Source organism: Capricornis sumatraensis, chromosome 21 (genome assembly GCF_032405125.1).
Source record: "Capricornis sumatraensis isolate serow.1 chromosome 21, serow.2, whole genome shotgun sequence".
NCBI lineage: Eukaryota > Metazoa > Chordata > Mammalia > Artiodactyla > Bovidae > Capricornis > Capricornis sumatraensis.
The window spans coordinates 22,042,944-22,065,153 of record NC_091089.1 but is presented as its reverse complement, the minus strand read 5'-3'; the positions used below and the strand labels follow the sequence as shown (position 1 = coordinate 22,065,153).

The window sequence follows — 22,210 nt, the reverse complement described above, 5'->3', positions numbered from 1 at the left end:
TAGCACCGTCTCTGCCGCAGCCCTGTTCCCTCTGTGCTTGTTTCTCTGAGTAAAGCTCCCCACGCTTGGGGCAGTCAAGAGCCTGAGTCCAGGGCCCTTCCGGAGTTGCTGGGGGAGAAGCAGCAGGCGGGTTGGGGCTGAGGGGGTTTCTGCCAGTCCCCCCTCAGTTCTGTCTTCATGCAGTACCCCCCAAAAGGGAAGGCATCGCCTCATTCCCTCCCTTCCAGGTCTAAAGGACCCGTGACAAGGAGGAAAAAGGCCAGCATGATGTAAGGACCATGTCCCCTGGAACAAAAAGGAAATGTGAATAAGCTTGATTTTTTTTTTTTTATTGTTATTTTTCTTTAAAGGGCAAGTTCTATTTATTGGGCAAATGGAATGAATGTCATCTGAAATAACATGACTGCTTTTCTTCTCTTTCGCATAAACAAATTTTCATGACACAGTGGGAGGCAGTCAGGGTGAATACCCATCCCCCAGCCCCACACAGCCAGATTCAGCAAATAAAAGTACAGGATGTCCAGTTAAATTTGAATTACAGATAAATAAGAAACAGTTTTCAGTACAATCTTTGGGACATACTTATATGACAAAATTTTTCATTATTTATCTGAAATTCACACTGAGCTGGATGCCCTGTGTTTTATGCAGTGATCTGCCTTCCATAACCCTCAGGTTGGCTGCAAGCCACCCAGAACTTGGCTGTAGGGTGGTCTCTTGCCCGCCCCCAGGGACGTGGTGCTGCTTTGGCTTCCATTCCAGGTAACCTGCACTTTCTTTCTTCTCTTTTCTTTCTTCTTTCTTTTCTTCTCTGGGAGAAGGCTCCTCTTTTCAGGACCTAGGCCAGAGTCCCTGGCTCCTGAGGCCATCTAGGGGAAGATCACTGCTGTGTGTGGTCTTTGACCCAGAAATCCAGTAAATAGTGTTCTCTGTGTCGGCTGCACATTGGAAATGTCTGTGGAGCTTAAAAAAATAGTGTTGGAATTCCCAGGGATTCCAGATTACTTGGTCTGGGGCTTTCTGGGTGTCTCAGTGGTAAAAAATCCACCTGTCAATGCAAGAGATGCTGGAGACGCAGGTTTGATCCCTGGGTTAGGAAGATCCCCTGGAGAAAGAAATGGCAACCCACTCCAGTTCTTGACTGAAACATCCCATGGACAGAAGAGGCTGGTGGGCCTCCTGGGGTTGGTACGAGTTGGCCACAACTGAATGACTGAGAATGCATGCATGTGGTCTATCTACTGGGAATTTCAAAATCTCCCCAGGTGATTCTAATGAGCTCCCAAGGTTGATATCCAGGCCTAAGAACCGTCAATGAGGAAAAGTGCAAGTCTTGCCTGGGGTATCAGGTGACAGAGACTTGGAGAAAGCCACCTATTCACTGAGCATGCTCAGGGTTCCAAGAGGAAGAGAAGCCAAGTATATTTCTTATTAATAGTAGCATCAGGATCTACTAGTCATTGTTTATTTATTTTTTTGCCTTTTTTTGGTTGTTTTTCCTCTATGTTTGCAATTTCCCTTTTTAAAGAAAATTATTTTTATTTATTTATTTTATTGAAGAGTAGTTGGTTTACAATGCTTTGCTAGTTTTGTGAATAGCAAAGTGATTCAGTCATATATATATAGGGTTATATATAACCCATGGAGAAGGCAATGGCACCCCACTCCAGTACTCTTGCTCGGAAAATCCCATGGATGGAGGAGCCTGGTGGGCTGCAGTCCATGGGATCGCTGAGGGTCGGACACGACTGAGCGACTTCACTTTCACTTTTTACTTCCATGCATTGGAGAAGGCAATGGCAACCCACTCCAGTGTTCTTGCCTGGAGAATCCCAGGGATAGGGGAGCCTGGTGGGCTGCCATCTGTGGGGTCACACAGAGTCAGACACGACCGAAGTGACTTAGCAGCAGCATATGTAACCCAACATATATACATAAAAACCCAAATGAAGTTTTTGACCAACCCAATATATACATATATGCACACATACTTATATTATTTTTCAGATTATTTTCCAGTATAGGTCATTACAAGGCATTGATGGGATCTACCAGTCATTTTTGATGGCTCTTGGCCTCAGACAGCTGTGGCAATTCCAGGAAGTGAGAAAGTGGGATCTGAAATGTCTCTTCTCTGTTGTCCAGGTGCTCGCTGGGCACCTGGAGAGAGAAGTTCCCTCCTCCCTTCCCAGCACCTCTGAAACATGGCCGTACATGGAGCCCTGAGCATCATTCATGTGCATGTGTGTGTGTGTGTGTGTGTGTGTGTGTGTGTGTGTGTGTAGGACAGATCAGCACAAGAAGATCTGTATGGGAGTAAGACCAGTGGATACTGTGGCACTCATCTGGGCGGCTGTGGTTTGCTTCGATCCCTCCTGCGGGGTGGGGACAGTGCAGGGAGGAAGTGGGTCCCTGAGAGGGGGGAGTAAGGGGGCCATGTGAATTCACCACTGTGCTCACACCTGTGCATGCTAACAGGCAGGGAGCAGAGTGTAAGCAGAGCAACAGGAGCTATCACATTATGACCTCATCAAACTGTGATTGTCCTTATGACATACCATATACTCTTATTTTTGTGATAGAAACTGCAGATGCTAGTAGTTACACTGGCATACAGCTCCTTATCCAAACCCTTGGGACCACATTTGTTTCAAACCACGACTTCACAGATTTCTGAAAGGGAAAGTGATAAGTATTGTTTAGAAGTAGAATTCTGGTACAATGGGCACACTGAGTTCTGCAGCAAAACTTACTAATATTGAGGCCAAACAAGGTAAATAGCATCACAAAAGTCTTAAGTCTAGGTGAAATTGTGAAAATTCTTTTGGTTTTCGAATCTTTTTGGATTCGGTCATTAGGAGAGTGTGGGCTTGTACCCACCCACCTCATTTATGGAACGTTAGGTGTTCTGTAGGCTTCCCAGGTGGCTCAGTGGTAAAGAATCTGCCTGCCAGTGCAGGAGATGCGAGTTCGATCCCTGGGTGGGGAAGAACCCTTGGAGAAATAAATGGCAACCCATCCAATATTCATGCCCAGGAAATTCCATGGACAGAGGAGCCTGGGGGTGGCTACAGTTCATGGGGTCACGAAGAGTTGGACACAACTTAGTGACTAAACAACAACAACAACTGGCAGGGTGCCAAGTATTGAATACTTTAAATGCTTTACCCCGTTGAAACCTCACAGCAGCCCTACCCATATTATTGACCCCATTTTGCAGATGAAGAGGTTAATGAGGTTAGACGTGGCTCTGGAGAGGAAATGAGAACCGCAATTCAAGTTCTATTCTGTCTGACTCTGGGCTTGAATGGTGCTGGGCTGCAGGGGGAGAGGCGGGGAGAGGTTCACCCAGCACTGGGCAGACGGGGGTGGGTGATGTCTGTCTGGGTGGGCAGATGTGTGTCTGTGCATATACAGAATGTGCACTGATGTTATTGTGAGAAGCTGCATGTGCATATGTGTGTCCCATCGTTTGTGTGTCTTTGTGAGTGCAGAGGGTCTGTTTGGTGTGGAAAGTCTCTGGGTGTGTCGTCGTATGCCTTTGTGTGAGTGCTGCCTTTTGTCATCTCTGTATCAGCGATTCTGGAGCCAGGAGAGTGGCCCTCATCACATCTCTGATCTCACACAGTGTGCAGCCCAGGGGCAGAGGCCCAATTCAGGGAATTTCTGTCATTCTCTGGATAGACAGAGCCTTCAGATGGAGGCCTGGTGAGGGAGACTCTTTCTGCAGGGCCCCAGTGGACCAGTGATGCAGGGCAGCCCACAGTCACCCAGTAGCCCAGGGAGCCCCCAGGGGCACCTCGGCAGAGTCAGTGAACACCATCTGGGTTCATTTATTTTTGAGGAGCTGGTTCTCTGGATAAATGAAAGAAATTCAGAATTTCCAAAGGTTCCTCAGGGAAGTTGCCTGTTTCTTAGAAGAGGAGGTAAAGATGGAAACCTCGATCGAGTCCTTGATTTGTATGGTTGGTTGTCCGCGTACTGGCAGCCAGTTGCCTGCAGTTTGTGGGGAAGGCTGGTGGACAACTGTTTACTCTTCTCCTAGACTAAGCTTTGGGGGTGACTGTGACACCCCGTGCTCAGGACACAGGGCCAAGCAAGCAATGACCTTGAAGGCTGGGAATGCCGTCCAGGTCTTGGGCCAGTCAGATATGATTGAGTGCCTATAGGATGAAAGAGAAATGATTTTATGGGTGTCCCTACTGAACTGAACTGGGAGAAAGGGGAATAGGGAATTCTAAATGAGAGATTGTTAATAATTGTTAACACCCACTGCACCTCCCCATCACTCTGCCCAAGCGTCACATAAGTCTCCTATATCTACAGTTAATGTTGTCTCCACTTCTGTGCCTTAAATTTCTCTCCAACACACACACACACACACACACACACACACACACACACACACAACTGCTTTCACCTGTGGTTTCCATTTCATTCCTGTTTGGGATTGCAAAAGCCTGTCAACCTGCTATAACTCAGGACGTATCTCTGAGACTCAATTTTTCATCAAGTATGTGTAAGGGGTTTGGATGTGACTGTGAATAGCTGAGGTCAAGGTCAAGATGATAAATTGGGGAAGGGCCTAACCCTGAGATTTAATCTACTTTCTGCTGGGTGAGATGGGCTCCAGAGGGCAGGTCTGGCTCCATGGAGACTGAGTAGAGAGGAAGTCCACCTTGCCCATGCACCTAGGATGGGAATTCCTAGCCTTCAAGATGGACCATCTCCTGCCCCTTCCTCAGCCTTCTTCTTCTCATTTTGCTCTTTTTTTCCCCTGGCAATCCCATCCCCTCATAGACTCTAGTTATTAATGTTGTACTGACAATTGAATGTATATATGCTCTATTTCAGTTGTCCTGAGTTTAGACTGAGAGTCCTGAGTTGCAGGCACCACAACCTCAATTTCTCTAAACCAACCCCTTCTCTCCTCAAAAGGGTCCCTACATCCTTTTTCACACTCATCCGGCAATGCCTGAGAGAAACTTGGGATCATCATACAGTCTCCTTGTCTCTTACTTTAACATCTAATTGGTGAAGGGCTAAAAAAGAAAAAAAAAATTAAATTAGTCCATTTTTATTAAAACAACAAAAATGCAAAAGATTTCTACAAGCGTGTAGCAGGATGGGATTTTAAAAAATGTGAATAGACACCATGCAGATCAAAGACCAGAACTTCACTAGCACAGTAGTCTCCCTGTCACTTCCCAGTCACTGCTTCCAGTGGTAACCAGTCCTCTGACTTCTAAGATTGGTGACTAGTCTTGTCTGATTTTGGACTGTATGTAATTTGATGCATACAGTGTGCATCTTGTAAGTCTGGTTTTCACTCAACATTATGCTTGTGGGATGCACCTAGGCTGTGATAGGTTATCAGTTTTTATTTCTCGTACCATGGACTATTCTCACTTCATGGTAAGGGAATTTTGTTATTAAGTTTGTATTTTCATAAGGACATTTGAAGACGACGTGACTGAAGTCACATCATGGGAAGTGTCCTTTCATAATGTATGTCTTTAAAAGCAGAACATATCTATTTGTGATATTCGAAGTAGATCAGTAAGGAAGGTAAGTGACTCTGGAGAGGACCAGATAGTCAAGGAGGTAGGAAAAGTAAAACTGAAATTTCTTCCGTCTTCCAGAGTTTGTGCACTTTGTTGTAGTTTTGAAAGAAAAGTCATCCTTCAATTAATAACAGACAATGAAGTCAATATGATGGGAGCAGAGACAATGATGTGATCAAATGCCAAGAAATGACTGACGGCTGAAAAAATATCATGTGAGCCAAAGCAATTTCTCTTGACTTCTAACTTTATTCATCCAACGAATAACATTTCATCACAGTTTTATCAATGGAATGCAATTCCACCCAGATCATTCTGTCAATGACAAGAAACAGCATCAAATCATTTTGTCCACACAAATAAATCAATTGTTGATTATTATTTTCTCCCATTTGGGATCCAAGTAAGAGAACCAAATGTCTTGAGAAAAAACAAAGGAAAGAAGAAAAAAAAATGATTTCTATGTTGACAAATCAAGTTGGGTAAATGCAATTTAAGCCTTTTTTTTTGACACATGCTGATGTGAGGAGAGATAAGCAGTTTTTAAATTTAGAGTGGAGACAAACTGTAATAATAAACACATGGAAAGAGAAGGCAAACATTCTTTGTTCCCTTTGGATACAATAGCATTTTGAGTTCTTCCTTTTTGCTTGTGTAGTTCTCTTTACTGTGATTTCTCTCTTATTTTTTGAATGGATAATCAAGTTTTGAGAAAAATTAAGTTACAAGGTTTTACAAAATCTAAAAGGGGAAGTGTCATCCTTAAATGACCAGCTTGTGTGGGGAGCTCCCTGGCTATCCATTAGGCTACAATTCCTAGTCCTGCTATTTATTCTTGCTGCCGCATCTCCATGCTCCTTCAGAGTCCTTGTTGGTGGTCCACTACTGGGTGGGGTGAAATACATTTTGTTTTACAAACTGAAGTTCATATTCATGCTATACAAGTTAGGCATCACGATTTTTCAGTCAATAAAATAGATTGACTGTTTCTTTCCCACCAGTTCTCATGCTAAAATCCAAACTTCCAGTGTGAAGGTACTAAGAGGTGGGGTCTTTGGGAGGTATTAGGTTATGAGGGTGGAGCCCTCATGTATGGGATTAGCACCATCATAAAAGACCCCAGGGGCTTCTTGGGTAGCTCAGCTGGTAAAGAATCTGCCTGCCAAGCAGGAGATCCCAGTTCAATTCCTGGGTCGGGAAGATCCACTGGAGAAAGAATAGGAGACCCAATCCTGTATTCTTGGGCTTCCCTGGTGGCTCAGATGGTAAAGAATCCACCTGCAATGGAGGACACATGGGTTCTATCCCTTTGTTGGGAATAGTCCCTGGAGGAGGGCATGGCAACCCACTCCAGTATTCTTGCTTGGAGAATCCCCATGGACAGAGGAGTCTGGTGGGTTACAGTCCACAGGGTCACAAAGAGTCGGATATGACTGAGCGAGTAAGCACAGCACAGCAAAAGACCCCAGAGAGCTCTCTCACTCTTTCTACCATGTGAGGATACAAACATAACTCAGTGGGCAGCAGCTGGAAAGATGGCCCTCACCAGAACCTGACATGCTAGTTCCCTGATCTTGGACTTCTAGCCTCCAGAACTGTGGGCAATACATTTGTGTTGTTTACAAGCCATGCAGTCTAAGGTATTTTGCTCTAGCACCCTGAGCTGATTAACATATGCATTACATCATGCACATGGCTGTTAAATTTGCCCAGGGAGGAATGAAGATCCTCACCAGGATCTTGTGTGGACAAGTGCTTGCTCCTTGGGCCAATCGAATGAAGCTTGACCCTTGTCATAGTTCCCTGAGCCACAGTTCTCTAATTTTACTGGCTCACTCTCATTTCTGACCATCTCCTAATGCCTTAGCTGTGGTGTCAGAAGGGGTTCTAGCATCTGAAATACTGTTTCTTCCCCTGCCCCCACCCCAGAACCACCAGGAGGGGAGGCACTTTTTCTTTGTCAGAAGCACAGAAACAGATGGTCTACACACTGCCCTTCCCTGATGATGAACCCTTTTTTGCCACTGAAAGCGAGTCTTTGTTCCTCTATTGTGATTTATTCTCCTAAGGAACACTAATATTATTTCTAGTTCAGAGAATGAAAAATGAAGAGAATAAATAAAAGACAGGTTCAATGGGGCATCAAGTTCCACATGCAAGGCCAACTGGACTTCAAATCTTCAAAGTTGGTGAATTTATTATATATCTGGGTCTCTAATACTTGGGGTTTCCCCAGTGACTCAGAGTTAAAGAATCTACCTGCAAAGGAGGAGATGCAGGAGACAGGGTTTGATCCCTGGGTCAGAAAGATCCCCTGGAGGAGGAAATGGCAACCCATTCCCATATTCTTGCTGGGAGAATCCCATGGACAGAGAAGCCTGGCAGGCTACAGTCCATGGGGTCTCAAAGAGTCAAACACAACTGAGCAACTGAGTGTGCTCCAGTACCTACTAGCTTCTCTGAATGAAAGAAGGGCTTAACAACGTGTTTTTGAGCATGAAGATGGTGATGCTTATTTGTGGGCACAACATTTAAAGCATAAACAGAGTTCAAGGAGATTTGACATAGTCCAAATACGTGTTGGAGAAGACTCTTGAGAGTCCCTTGGACTGCAAGGAGATCCAACCAATCTACTCTGAAGGAGATCAGCCCTGGGATATCTTTGGAAGGAATGATGCTAAAGCTGAAACTCCAGTACTTTGGCCACCTCATGCAAAGAGTTGACTCATTGGAAAAGACTCTGATGCTGGGAGGGATTGGGGGCAGGAGGAGAAGGGGAAGACAGAGGATGAGATGGCTGGATGGCATCACTGACTCAATGGACGTGAGTCTGAGTGAATTCCAGGAGATGGTGATGGACAGGGAGGCCTGGCGTGCTGCGATTCATGGGGTCGCAAAGAGTCGGACACGACTGAGCGACTGAACTGAACTGAACTGAAATAAGGGCTCTGTTACAAACAATGACTATTTTTAAAACAACCTCCTTTTTATGAAATTCAAAGCAATGCTTCTTCATTACATTAAAAAGAAAGCAAATGGGAAGATGTAAGAAGAAAACATGATGTAATAACACATCTATATTCCTACCTCTTTGTTAAGTTTAGTTTCTCTCTCTCTGCCTCTCTCTGTCTCTCTCATCTACCCTTGTTTTACAAATTTATGTCCATGTTTATTCAATACCTGATAAAGTTACTCAGACTTTTTTTTTACTCAATCTATTACATAAGTACAATTGGCAATTGTGGAATGTAAACATAACAAAGCCCTATTTTGAAGGCATGAAGGTTGTTGTTTGTTAATTAATTAAGTTAAAAATAAAGCATTTGTAGGCACATTTAGACGCATATCATGCAGTAGGTCTCAACTTATTTCCTTAGGAAATATCGTTAAAAGTAAATTTAAAAAATTTAAATCAATTCTTGATACTTACTGGTATATTATCCTCCAGAAAGTCTGAACCAATTTAGACCCCCATTAATAATATTTGGAGAGATATGTTTTCTAGTGTAAGCTTGTCAGAATGGAATTTTAAAAAATGAAAAGTAGTATTTTAGTCTACATAAACTAATGAATATTTTTTCTTGTTGCTTGTTTTTTGTTTCCCTTTTGAAATCACCTGCTGATATTCTTTGCTCATTTTCTATTGATCTTATTTCTTTAAAGAACTCTGATACACAGTAAAATACCTTCCCCAGATATATGCTTTTGCTTAAAAATTAGTGATTCCTTCTTTCTCTCTCTCTCAAAAAAAAGAGGTTTGTGATTCTTATATATTAAAACTTTTTTGTATTTCTTTTAACATTGTCTTTCTTTGTTTTTAGGTTTAGGCCATATTTTAAAATGATACACATAGTGTACATGCTTCCCTGCTACTCCATTCACCTCACCCTCTCCTTCCTCCCCCCGCCCTTGTCCAAAAGTCTGTTCTCCATGTCTGTGTCTCCATCGCTGCCCTGCTAATAGGTTTATAATTACCATCCTTCTGGATTTCAAATATATGTATTAATATATGATATTTGTTTTTCTCTTTCTGACTTAACTTTGCTCTGAATAATAGGCTCTGGGTTGATCCATCTCGTTAGAACTGACGCAAATGCATTCCTTTTTATGGCTGAGTAGTATTCCATTGTATATGTGTACCACAGCTTCTTTATCCACTCATCTGTTGATGGACATCTAGGTCATTTCCATGTCCTAGCTATTGTAAATGGTGTTGCAGTGAACATTGGGGTATCTATGTCTTTTTCCGTTTTAGTTTCCTCAGGGTATATGCCCAGGAGTGGGATTGCTGGGTCATATGGTGGTTTTATTCCTAGTTTTTTTTAAAGGAATCTCCATGCTGTTTTCCATAGTGACTGTATCAATTTACAAGGCTTTCCCTGGTGGCTCAGAGGTTAAAGCATCTGCCTCCAATGCAGGAGACCTGGGTTCGATCCCTGGGTTGGGAAGATCCCCTGGAGAAGGAAATGGCAATCCACTCCAGTATTCTTGCCTGGAGAATCCCATGAATGGAGAAGCCTAGTAGGTTACAGTCCACAGGGGCGCAAAGAGTCGGACACGACTGAGCGACTTCACCTTACCTTACCTTCACCTTACCTTACCAGCAATGGAAGAAGGGGTCCCTCTTCTCCAGAACTTCTTGTTTGTGGAGGTTTTGATGATGGCCATTCTGACTGGTGTGAGGTGATATTTTGTTGTAGTTTTGATTTTCATTTCTCTAATAATGAGCAATGTTGAGCATCTTTTCATGTGTTTATTAGCCATGTGTATGTCTTCTTTCAACAAACATTTGTTTAGGTTCTCTTGCTCACTTTTTGATTAGGTTTGTTTTTCTGGTACTGAGTTCTATGAGCTACTTGTATATTCTAGAAATTAGACCTTTGTCAGTTGTTTCATTTGCTGTTATTTTCTTCCATTCTGAGGGTTGTCTTTTCACCTTGTTTATAGTTTCCTTTGCTGTACAAAAACTTTTAAGTTTAATTAGGTTTCACTTACTTATTTTTGTTTTTATTTCCATTATTCGAGGAGGTGGGTCATAGAGGATGTTGCTATGATTCATGTGATACAGTGTTCTGCCTATATTTTTCTTCTGAGAGTTTTATAGTTTGTCGTATGATGCAGGGAACTCAAACTGGGGTTCTGTAACAACCTAGAGGGGTGGGAAAAGGTGGGAGGTGGGAGTATGTGTATGTATACCTTTGGCTAATTCATGTTGATGTATGGCAGAAATCAAACCAATATTGTAAAGCAATTATCCTTCAATTAAAATGAGTAAATTAAAAAAAATATACATTTTCTTCTGTTTTATCCCTCTTCCTTTTTACTTCCTTCTCTTCATTTTATAATTAAAGTGTCAGTGCCTCTAGGGTATGGTATAGGACAGAAATCTAACATTTTCTTTTCATATATGTAATTAGTTGCCTAAGAGCCATTTATTGAAAATTGTCTTCTTTCTCCCTGATACTGAGTGTGATCTTGGTTGAATACTGAACTTTAATTTGTATTAGAGTCTATTTCTGAGCTTCCTAGGTGGCTCAGTGGTAAAGAATCTGCCTGCCAATGCAGAAGCCACAGGAGATGTGGGTTCTATCCTTCAATAGTGAAGATCCCCTGGAGGAGGAAATGGCAACCCACGCCAGTATTCTTGCTGGGATAATCCCATGGACAGAGGAGTCTTGTGGGCTACAGGAATCCATGGGGTCACAAAGAGTTGGACACAACTGAGTGACTAAACATGTGTACACGCTATTTCTGGAATTTCTTCTTTGTGCCTTTGATTCATTTGGCAATGAATCCAGCACCACATTGCTTTAATTACTGAGTTTTATCATACAAAGTATTAATATATAAATGTTATTATCTGGTGGTGTTAGTTTCCATTCATTACTTTCTTTTCATGGGGTTTTTTTTTGTTGATTCTTTGAGATGGATTTTTATACTACCTTTTTCAAGGAATTTTGGCATTTGGTTAAAAAGAACTGAAACCAATGGGTTATTTTTGGAGGAAATAATATGCTGAAAATACTATTTCAAACAAAATATTTCTTTCTTTTCAGAAATGCTATTTGTTCTTATTTATTCAAGACTCTTGTATGGCTCTCAGTAAAGTATAATAGTTTTCTTCATTAAAATGCTACTTCCTGCATTTATTGCTAGATATTATATATATATATATATATATATATTTTTTTTTTTTTGGTGAAAAGCCACTGTGGGGTGTGTGTGTGTGCATGTGAGAGTGTGTGTTTTGTATCTGTTCATAAATATTTTGGTTGCTTCTCTTACGTTTTCCTTTTGCCCTCTTTATTTAATTATAAGAATTCATCAGATTGTCTTGTTTTGTTGCATTGGCTCCATCTTCCAAAGTATTGTGCAAAAACTGTCATACCTGGTATCCTTCATAAAACTGATGCTTACTCTAATGTGGACTCCCCCTGTGTTTCATCATTGTCCACTACTATTTTAAGACAGAATTCATTTTTAAGGGAAAAATCTTTATTCTTAGTAACCTTATATATATATAAGGAGTATTATTTTTTTTCTTTAAAAATTGAAATATCAGCAGATTTTAAAAAGCTCATAGCAATTCTTAAATTTCAGAAGTCACATTTACCTGATCATGTGTATTTTCAGTATATTTACATTTTTGATTTGTGTTGATATTCTATTTGGTATTTTTGGATTAGTATTGTCAGTAAGTAACATTTGCAGGTATGTGTGTATATGGCGAATATGTGGGTATATAAGTGTGTTTTCTTTATCAAGTTTAGGCATCAGGGTTATGGAGAATAAACTAGAAATATTCCATTAAAATAAACTCAAATAGTTTATATAGCATGGAAATTGTCTGTTCCTTGAGGGCTATAAAGAACTCACATATTTTCCCGTGCCATTTGAGATATAATAAATGTTACATTTTGAGATTGTTTTCTTATCATTTTTGATCCATTCAGGTCGTCTTTCTCTTTGATTCACTTACATTTTCCTAGAAAATTGTCCCCATTTCATCATTGCTGTTTATATTTTTAAAAAACTTCTGGATGTATTTACTTTCTCATTTCTCATTTTGTGTGTGTGTGTGTGTGTGTGTGTGTGTGTTCTTTATTATTTACGTGAATGTACTTCCAAAATATTAGCTATCTGGGTTTTTCTTTCAAAGCCTTATTTCTAGAATTTATCAGTTTTTTCATTTCTAATTCATCCTTTTTCATTAATTTTTAAATTTCTGCTTCCTTTGGGTTTATTTTTCACCTGATAACTAAATTGGATGTTTTGTTCATTTTCATATTTCATTTTAAAACTTACTCAATAAAATTAATTTTATAGTCCTCATAATTTTCACTAAAATTTGTTGGTTGTGACACAAATGGTTTTATTTATAATTTTCCATTTGTTACAATCTTCTAAACAGTCATTTAAAAAATTTTAGATCTAGTGTAATTTAGGAATGCTTTTTCATTTTCCAAGTAGTTGTATTTGTATGTTTCTGCTCTTTGTAATTCAATTGCAAAATGTCACCTCTTAGCATCTGATTCAGATTTTATCATGGTTAATATAGCATGCATTTTCATAGTACTTCATGCATATTTGAAAAGATACAGTATTCTCTGTTGACAGTGTATAGATTTAGCTACATGTCTGTATAGGATACCCAAGATGAAATTTAGTCCTGCAAATTTTGAAAACCTAACATAAAAGTAAAATGATTGCTTGGTACCACTTATGGGACCAGAGCACATCCAGCTGTTGAGAAAGGAGTGATTCCAATTGAAGCTGACTGACCTTCCCCTGGTCGCTAGTGCCCAGAACAAGGGTCAAGCCAGGGGAGTCCAAACTTTCTAAAGAGATATACTAGAACACAGCTGGACAGGAAGGTGAGTCTCTGGGATAGGGCAAGGGTGGAGGGGGGAGGGCAGCTGGGGGGACCCTGTGTGTTACTCTCTATAGTTAGCACGTCTTTTGGCAAGGATAACCTGTCCTCTCTTTCTCTTTTTTAGAGCACTAGATAAAGCCTCGGTAAAGGCCTTAATCTGCTCTTGGCCATAAGACAAAAGACATGCATGGAGAACTCTACTCAGTACTCTATAATAGCCTATATGAGAAAAGAATCTTAAAAAGAGTAGCTTTATGTATATGTATAACTGAATAGGAGAAGGAAATGGCAACCCACTCCAGTATTCTTGCCTAGAGAACCCCGTGGAGCCTGGTGGGCTACTGTCCATAGGGTCGCACAGAGTCGGACACGACTGAAGAGACTTAGCATGCATGCATGCGTTGGAGAAGGAAATGTCAACCCACTCCAGTATTGCCTGGAACATCCCAGGGACGGGGGAGCCTGGTGGGCTGCCATCTATGGGGTCGCACAGAGTCGGACACGACCGAAGATACTTAGCAGCATCAGCAGCATAACTGAATCACTTTGCTATCTACCTGAAACCAAGACGTTATAAATCAACCATACTCACAATAATTTTTTTTTAAAAGAAAGGCCTCCTGTAGAGAAGGAAAGGGAAATGAGGCCTCTGCAAGGGGGGATGGGCAGCGTAACTGAGCCAGGTGCAACAAAGATGGCGGCCGGACAGCTGGAAGAGGCCGCCTGAGCGGACGTGCGTGAGGACTTGGTCTTATGTGTTGATGTGGCAGCCCTGGGGTAAGGAGCCCTGAGGGACTGTGAGGAACTGCAGAGAGGCACATCAAGGTGTTACTGGCTGCCTGGGTAGATGGGTGCCTACAGTGATCCTAACTGGCGCTATCAACTGAATTTTCTTTGCCCAGACTAGAGCAGTTAGGAGACATTTAAATTAGAAATGTATTAAATAAACATTATTAATTATATTATTTGGAACCTTCCACTCTTTGCTGGCAACATGATCAGCCAAAACCTGGTAGAAATGTGTCCAACTTTTCTGTGGTTACTGTGTGGCTCTCACTGTTCTCATTTTCAGAGATTCTGCTTTACATTTAAAAAAACTTTATGTTTTTGTTCATTTTTGGCTGAGTCGGGTCTTGGTTGCATGCAGCATGTGGGATCTTTTCTTGTGGCACATGGACTTCTCTCTAGTTTTGGGTACAACGGCTCCTCGGTAGTTGCAACGTGTGAGCTCAGTACCTGGGGGCTCTCTGGTGGAGGCAGCTGGGATCGGTATTTGCAGCCTGTCGGCTTAGTTGCCCTGAAGCATGTGAGATTTTAGTTCCCTGGCCATGGATGGAATCTGCATCCCCTGCATTGGAAAGCAGATTCTTAATCACTGGACCACCGGGGAGGCCCTTGATTTATGTTTTATGATATGCAATGAAGATACACATTTTTTGTATCCTAATCGTAAACACCTACAATCAATTTAAAATGCCCCTCTTGGCCTATTTAATGCTTTGTTTGCAATTTCTATCCCTGTTTCCTTTTTGTGTACATATATCTTGGCTAAGCATTTAACCTTTATTTCTGACCTTGTCTGAGTTGTATCTTGTGTACTTTGAGAAAACATAAAAAGCCTTTGTCTATTAATGAGGGAGTTAATTAGATTGATAGCTTTTTTCCCAAACTGATACATATAGTGGACATTGCTGTCCTCTGCTCAGCATCTCTTCTCTCTTGCTTTGTCCTAATAGACACCAGATCTTTCCAGGAAATCACCCCCGGTTTGGGGAGAACCTGACTCCACCCCCAACTCTGAGATGGGCTTGACTGGTGTAAATGTAACCCCACCACGTGCCAGTGATTGGCTCAGGAATCGGTGGGTAACTCAGTTCTGGCCAAGACTCGGAAATGGAAATGAGTTTGAAGGCTTTTCTGGAGAAAATGTCTTTGTCTCTAAGGAAGCCACAGCAAAGGAAAATCTCTTGTCTTCTGTGAGTCTTCATCACATCTGGACGCTGCACGTGGAGCTGCCATAGGGCATGGGCTGTCATCTTGCCGTCTGCTTGACAATGGAGCCCTCACAGGAACTGCAGAATAAAGAGATGAGAAGAACCTGGGTTCCTAAAGACAATCCCAAACTTCTGATGACTCAGTGGCCCTGTGGCTGTCCTATGTCTTGCATTCCTGTCACATAAAATTAGGCAGATCTTTTTTGTTTTTGTGCTTCAAGCCAGTTTACATCAGAATTTCAATATGTGTAGCTGAGAGCACTTTATTGACACATGTGTTCGTTTTTCATCTTTTTACCTTTTATTTTATGTTTCTTACTATTTCTTTTTTTTTGTTTTCTGTCATTCATCTTTATGTTGTATTTTCTTTGGGTTTGTTTTCTCTTGAGAATTGGTAAGTTTGCATCTGGTTTTTAATTTTTCTGAAAACTGAGTAGCTGGACATACTCCTGTATTTTTGCAAGTATCAAAGTCAACATAATAATGATAATTATGGTATTATGATTATAGCTAATGTCTGTTGATCTCTTAATAGATGCCATCCATTGTGCTAAACAATGTATGTGTATTTAGTCATTTAGTTTTCACTGTAAGAAACACAGACACAGAAAGTTGAAGTAACTTGCCCAGATGAAGCATAAACGGTGGATTGCCTGCTCTGCAGATGAGAAATTAGTGCCATTTACTGCATGCCATGCTTTTAGCTTTCTATTCACTTCCTGTTTTTTGTGGTTACTGGGGAATTTCAGAACCAGAATATTAATAATTAATTCTTTTTATATTATATATACTTTCAATTAAAAATGTTTTCATTTTGCTTGGCATCCACATTTCCTACAACCATTTAGACCTGATTCTACATGCAAATGATTCTGATACTCACTTCTGTCCCTTTCAACTCGAATTTTTTTTATTCTGAATTATTTAACATGGTTTATTACTGGATTAACTGAGATGCTTTTGAACCATTTCATCCAGAAGATATGTCATTTTCATATAGTTTGTACAGAGTGATTGCAGAATTTCTCCAGAAATTTTATGTGTTTCTTTGATGTGTTCTCATACTTAGTGCTGAGTGGAAATGTGAACCTGTCTTTTTCCCCCTTATAGTCTATCTGGTTCACTTCTTACCAGATGCTAGAAGTGTGTGTATGTGTAGTGCTGTGTGTGTGCGCTCTTTTTTATGCGATTAATTTTCATTGCACAAGTAATTCTTGAAAACATTCTCCTTAGAAATATAAAGATCTTACATTTAGAAAGATCCTATTTGACTAACATTTCCTGAAGACCTTTCTGTTGAGGGAACATCTCTGTTGTTTGAATCCTTCCAGAAAGTTTTCTATGAATTTGCAGACATAGATCCATAACTACAGCCAACACATGGCTTTACTTCAGGGAAATGCTACTCTGAGAAATATGTTGATGGCATCAGTGAGGGGTTTGTGGTGGGATGAGGTGGAGTGCAGAGTACCCTCATTACCTAAGAAAGAAGACCCCTCTTTGCAACAGTGAGTGTGTGGCCCACCATCTGGTGAAACTGAGCTTGGATTTCTGATTTAAGATTTATTCCACAAGAAAAAGCAAGACCATCACCTAAAGCCTGTGGCTTTGTTTTCCTTGTCAAACTAATCTGCCAATTAACCTGTACCTTAGCTCCCGACCTATGTAACCAGTGGAGATTCCCCCCAGATTCTGACCAAGGTGTATTTATTAGTTAGCACTGTTAAGTTTCTCATTTTCTCATATGATTTGAATAGAGTTTGACAACAGTAAAGTCCCTGACTTGTCTAGCAAGAGGCCACCTTGGGAAGAGAGCAGGACAAATGGCTATGAATGGGCAGGTTGTCTGGAACTCTGGGGAAAATAATGTAGATATCAAGTCCTTTGCTAACACCTGTAATCCTTTGATTAGAAAGAGCTAGGTCTCTTTCTACGAGAACTTTGTCCAGTGAGGGTGGTGCTCTGTACCCTGAACTAGGGGAGATCTGGGGAATGAGTGGGGACCCTCCTTGATCTGAGCTCTAGAAAAACAAGTTCCAGATTCTGCCCACCAACGAAACCTACTGTACCAGTTCCTTATGGATTGCATGAGATTTGTTTCTCAAGTGAATCAATTTAGTAAAAATTTCCTATTTTAATTACTCTCATAACTTCCAAAGAGCAAATAATTCTCCAGATTACCACCCCAGTGCAAAGGAGACTGATGAGCCCACCACCTATGTGGTGGGTAGACAATCTGGTCAGGCTTTTAGAATTCTTGAAGATGGAGCAATTGACTACCTTTATATGACATATAATTTGGTGTCTTTCATGTCTATAAAAAAGGAACAACCAAAGAGACTGAAAAGGAAGTGCTGACTCGTGCATCTGTTGGGTTGGCAGCTCTCAGCCTCACTTTAGTTAGTGAGTGCCTCCTGGAACCACTCAAACTAGTGGTCCTCTCCCCACCCACATCCCACTTCATCTTGCCATCTGCTTTATTTCCTTGTAACATTTCTGGTCTGAACTTATCTGGGGCACGTATTTCTTGCTTGTTTATTTTCCCCTCTGGAATGTATCCTTGTTGGGAGTAGGAGTTGGAGTCTTGCCTGTCTCATCCACCGCATAGCCCCAAGTTTTGGAGAAGTGCTTGCTGTAGAGAAGGCATTCAACAAGCATGCATTTAACTTATTGAACAAACCTATAGGTTAAATTCCTAATGGTGGAAATTTAGATGCTGGAGTCCCAAGTGGGGAAAGAAAACATGAGGGAGGAAGATCTCAACTATATGGGGATCCTGCTTATGTTAGAAAAGCTCCTAGATTTGCTGTATGGTTGAGTCTTGCAGCTCATGGCCAAGGAAAGGTATTTTCTTTTACCACCATAAAACATGATGCTTATAGCTTGGGCTAATGAGCCAGAAGATAAACACAAATACAGACAAATTCTGAATTTGGATTCAAATTATAAGTTGTACAAATAGAAGACAGGGGAGATGTTTGCTAGATGACAACTGAAACAAAAATTTGCATTTTGGCTGACATCTTTTGTGAATCAACAGAATGAATAGCTGTTAAAAATTTTACAGTTAATGGGATATCATGTCTAATAATGCAAATAATACCAACATTCATTTCAGTTCAGTCACTCATTTGTGTGCAGCTCTTTGCAGCCCCATGGACTGCAGCATGCCAGGCTTCCCTATCTATCACCAACTCGTGGAGCTTACTTAAACTCATGTCGATTGAGTTGGTGATGCTATCCAACCATCCCATCCTCTGTGGTCCCCTTCTCCTCCTGCCTTCAACCTTTCCCAGCATCCGGGTCTTTTCCAATGAGTCAGTTCTTCACATCAGGTGGCCAAAGTTTTGGAGTACATTCATTTCAGCCACTGTTTATTTTCTACCAACCATGTGTGCCAGGCATTGTGCTTAAAGCTTTTTATACACGACTGCACCTTCTGACCTTACTATTATGCCCATTTTATGGATGAGCATAATCATAATTTAGGTTCTGAAAGTTTAACTTGTGCCAGGACACAGAGTTAGGACATACTGGAACCAAGGCTCTTTCATTGAAAAAGCCTCCTGTTCTTAACCACTGGTTACCTTGCTGTTCTACATTGTCTGAACATATCTGGGGCATTGGATTCAGCTCCAGGAGATGCATTTTAAGATACACAATAACCAAAGTGGCTTCACAGGGAGGACACTGGCTTGGTAAAGGGTACAGAAACTATAGCATGTGGGAGAATGTTCAAAGGAAAGGAGGGTTTTCAGTGCAGAGGAGGGGCGATGGGAAGTGGGGGTCAGAAATGAAAGGGTATCTAATGGAAGTGAACACATCCGCTCTGCCCGGCTCTAAATGGCAGAACTGGAACAGCAGATGGAAGTTACAGTGAAGCAAATTTCAGCTCGACACGAGAACTAACTTTCTAAAGATTAAAGATGTGGGCTGCAGCTCTTGAACCCACCCTCCTCCGCCCTCCAAGCCTATATAGCCATCTGTCCATGGTGCTGAATTTCAGGAAGGCTTCCCTTCCACCTCTGAGAGTCTGGGATTTTCTAGATAGGTTTAAATTTTATTTAAAAGAGAAGTAAAGACCATCTGAGCTGATTTGAGGTGAATCTTGTCTAGGGGCAGGGGATTATATGACTCTCTGAGTTCCTTTCAGCCTTTGGAGCATGTAACTCTTCCACTGAGTGGTGACTGGGCACAGCTGAAGTCAGAAAAGGGGACTTGTATTTGTTCTGAATCACAATCCACTTTTAAAATAATAATTCTTTTATTGCATACTTGTATTCAATTCATTTCAAAGGGTCTTTCTTATGTATTTGTATTCAGTCCTGGGTAGGTGCTAATTTTTAAACCACACCCCCTCCTTACCTCACTCCTTCCTAATCCCATCCAAGGTCAAGACTATGCCCCTTCCTGCTTCTTGTAGCCCTTTCAACTCTTCTCATCCCTAGATACGCACAGAAACTGCAGATAAAAAGTACCTGTGTTTATAATTCATGAAATCCAAAAAGCAGTGTGAAAAAAGGGAATGAATTCTACATGATTACAAGGCAGGAGAGGGACAAAGACAGCTCCAGGTGCATTTCTACAAGTCACTGTGGGTTGAATTTTCTCCCAAGAAGGTATGCTTATTTGCGGTTCCCCACCAGCCCCTTGGTGCAGAGAGCATCTACAAAGTACTAGATGAAACGGGATTGTGTGCAATCTCACAAGATGTTCAAAGGGGAGATAGAGGCTTGGGGTAAGATTGGAAAAGTCCCAGTCTGTGAAACTGTCCTTTTATGGGCCTGAAATCTTACAGTCTGAGTTTTGCTTTTCAGAGTTAGTGTTTCCTGTGGCATGCTTCATCTGGAGATGAAAAGTCTTGACTCCTGGTGTCATCACCAGGACGGGGGTCCAGAGGGAGCGGTAGTTTATTGATTACTTGTTGAATACCAGGCATTGTCCTAAGCCCTTGGCATATTTATCTAATTTAGTCTTCATAGCAGCACTGTGATTATATAAAATGCACTATTACCATCTGCATTTTACATATGAAGAAACTGAGCCTTAGAAAGGTTAATATTTTGACAAACTCATACAATCAGTAGATGGTGGCTATAAACTGAAAGTTGATGTCCTCTCAAAATTCACATGTTGAAAGCAATGTGACAGTATTTGGAAGTGGGGCCTTTGGAAGGTGATTAAGTTATGAGTCCTCATCTATCCATGGAGTCCTCATGAATGGGATTTCCCCTCATTTTTTCCATGTGGGGACACTGAGAAGAACATCATCTATGAACCAGGAAGCAGCCCTCACCAGATGCTGAATTTGCCCAGTGCACTTGGACTTCTCAGCCTTCAGAACTGTAAGAAATCAATACCTGCTGTTTATAAGCCACTTGTATGTAACTACCGTGCATGTTTAGTCGCTCAGTCATGTCTAACTCTTTGCAATCCCATGCACTGTAGTCCACTAGGCTCCTCTGTCCAGGGGATTTTGCAGGAAAGAATACCGGAGTGGGTTGCCATTTCCTTTTCTAGGGGATCTTCCTGACTCAGGGACCAAACCTGTGTCTCCTGTGTCTCTTACATTGCAGGCAGATTCTTTACCTGCTGAGCCACCAGGGAAGCCCTTTTAAGCCACTTGCATGCGTGCTGAGTCACTTCAGTCGTGTCCGACTCTTTGTGACCCCATGGACTGTAGCCCACCAAGCTCTTCTGTCCATAGGGTTCTCCAGGCAAGAATACTGGAGTGGGTTGCCATGCCCTTCTCCATGGTTTGAGCCACTTAGTCGATCGTATTTTTGTTAGAGAAGGCTAGATTCAGACAATGGTGGAGATTGGATTTGACTTCAAAGCCTATACTCTTAACCAGCATATGATACTGTTGCTAACACTGTAAATATAGTAATTACCAGACTCTAAGAAATAGGAGACAGCCCATCATAAGGACATTATGCCTGCATGCATGTGTATGGGAGGGTGGCAGGAGGTGTCTAGTGTGAATGAACTCTAATCCTAACCAAGTTAAATTACTAATCTAGAATTTATCTGAGATGGTTAATGTAATTTTGACTTCTGATTTGGTAAGGTCATTATTAGCATTTTATTATTTGCCTCAAAGTCAATTGAAGGTACATAGCAGGTAGTGATTACTTACTAACCAGCTACATTCTCCCTCTCTTCTCTCTCCCTTTATCCCTCCATCGCCTCCTCCCTTCCTCTTATCCTCTTCTTTTCTTCCTTCTCAATTACTCAGTTATTTCTGAGTGTTTTCTGTGTGCCTGGCACTGTGCTATACACTGGGGTTACAAAGATGAGTAAATCTCAGTCTGTATCCTTTGGGACTTCACAGCCTGGAAAGAGAATTAAAAAAAAAATAATTACTATTCAACATGGCAATGTTTATAAAGGAGTAGATTTTCTAAACTAGTGTTTTAAAGAACACTCTTTGGCAGAATGTTAAGTAAGGGTATCACAGAAAGGAAGTATCTTGAGTTAAAATAAGTTTAGGAAATGCTGGGTTAAAGAAAATCAAACAAGTTTTTTTCTTACTGAGGAATTTTCAGAACTTAAATTTGCTAATGTGTGCTGTGAATCTCCAAGAAGGAAAGAGAACGTATTTTCCAAACCCTCTGACCTCAGATAACTTTTTCCATTGTATACTTAATGAGTCCAATCGTTATTAACCTCCCTCTCATCTTTCCCTCTCTCCAGTTATCCATTCACCACCCATTCCATCCATCATCTACCCATCTATTCATCTACCCATCCTTCCCTCCTTCCATTCATCATTAATC

At 41.2% G+C, this 22,210-nt stretch overlaps 1 non-coding gene across 1 annotated transcript; it reads left to right on the top strand.

Moving 5' to 3' along the window:
* Positions 1–9,940: 9,940 nt before the first annotated feature.
* On the top strand, positions 9,941–10,012 carry TRNAW-CCA (transfer RNA tryptophan (anticodon CCA)). Its single transcript has one exon. It is a non-coding gene; the product is annotated as a tRNA-Trp (tRNA).
* The last annotated feature ends 12,198 nt before the right edge of the window (positions 10,013–22,210 follow it).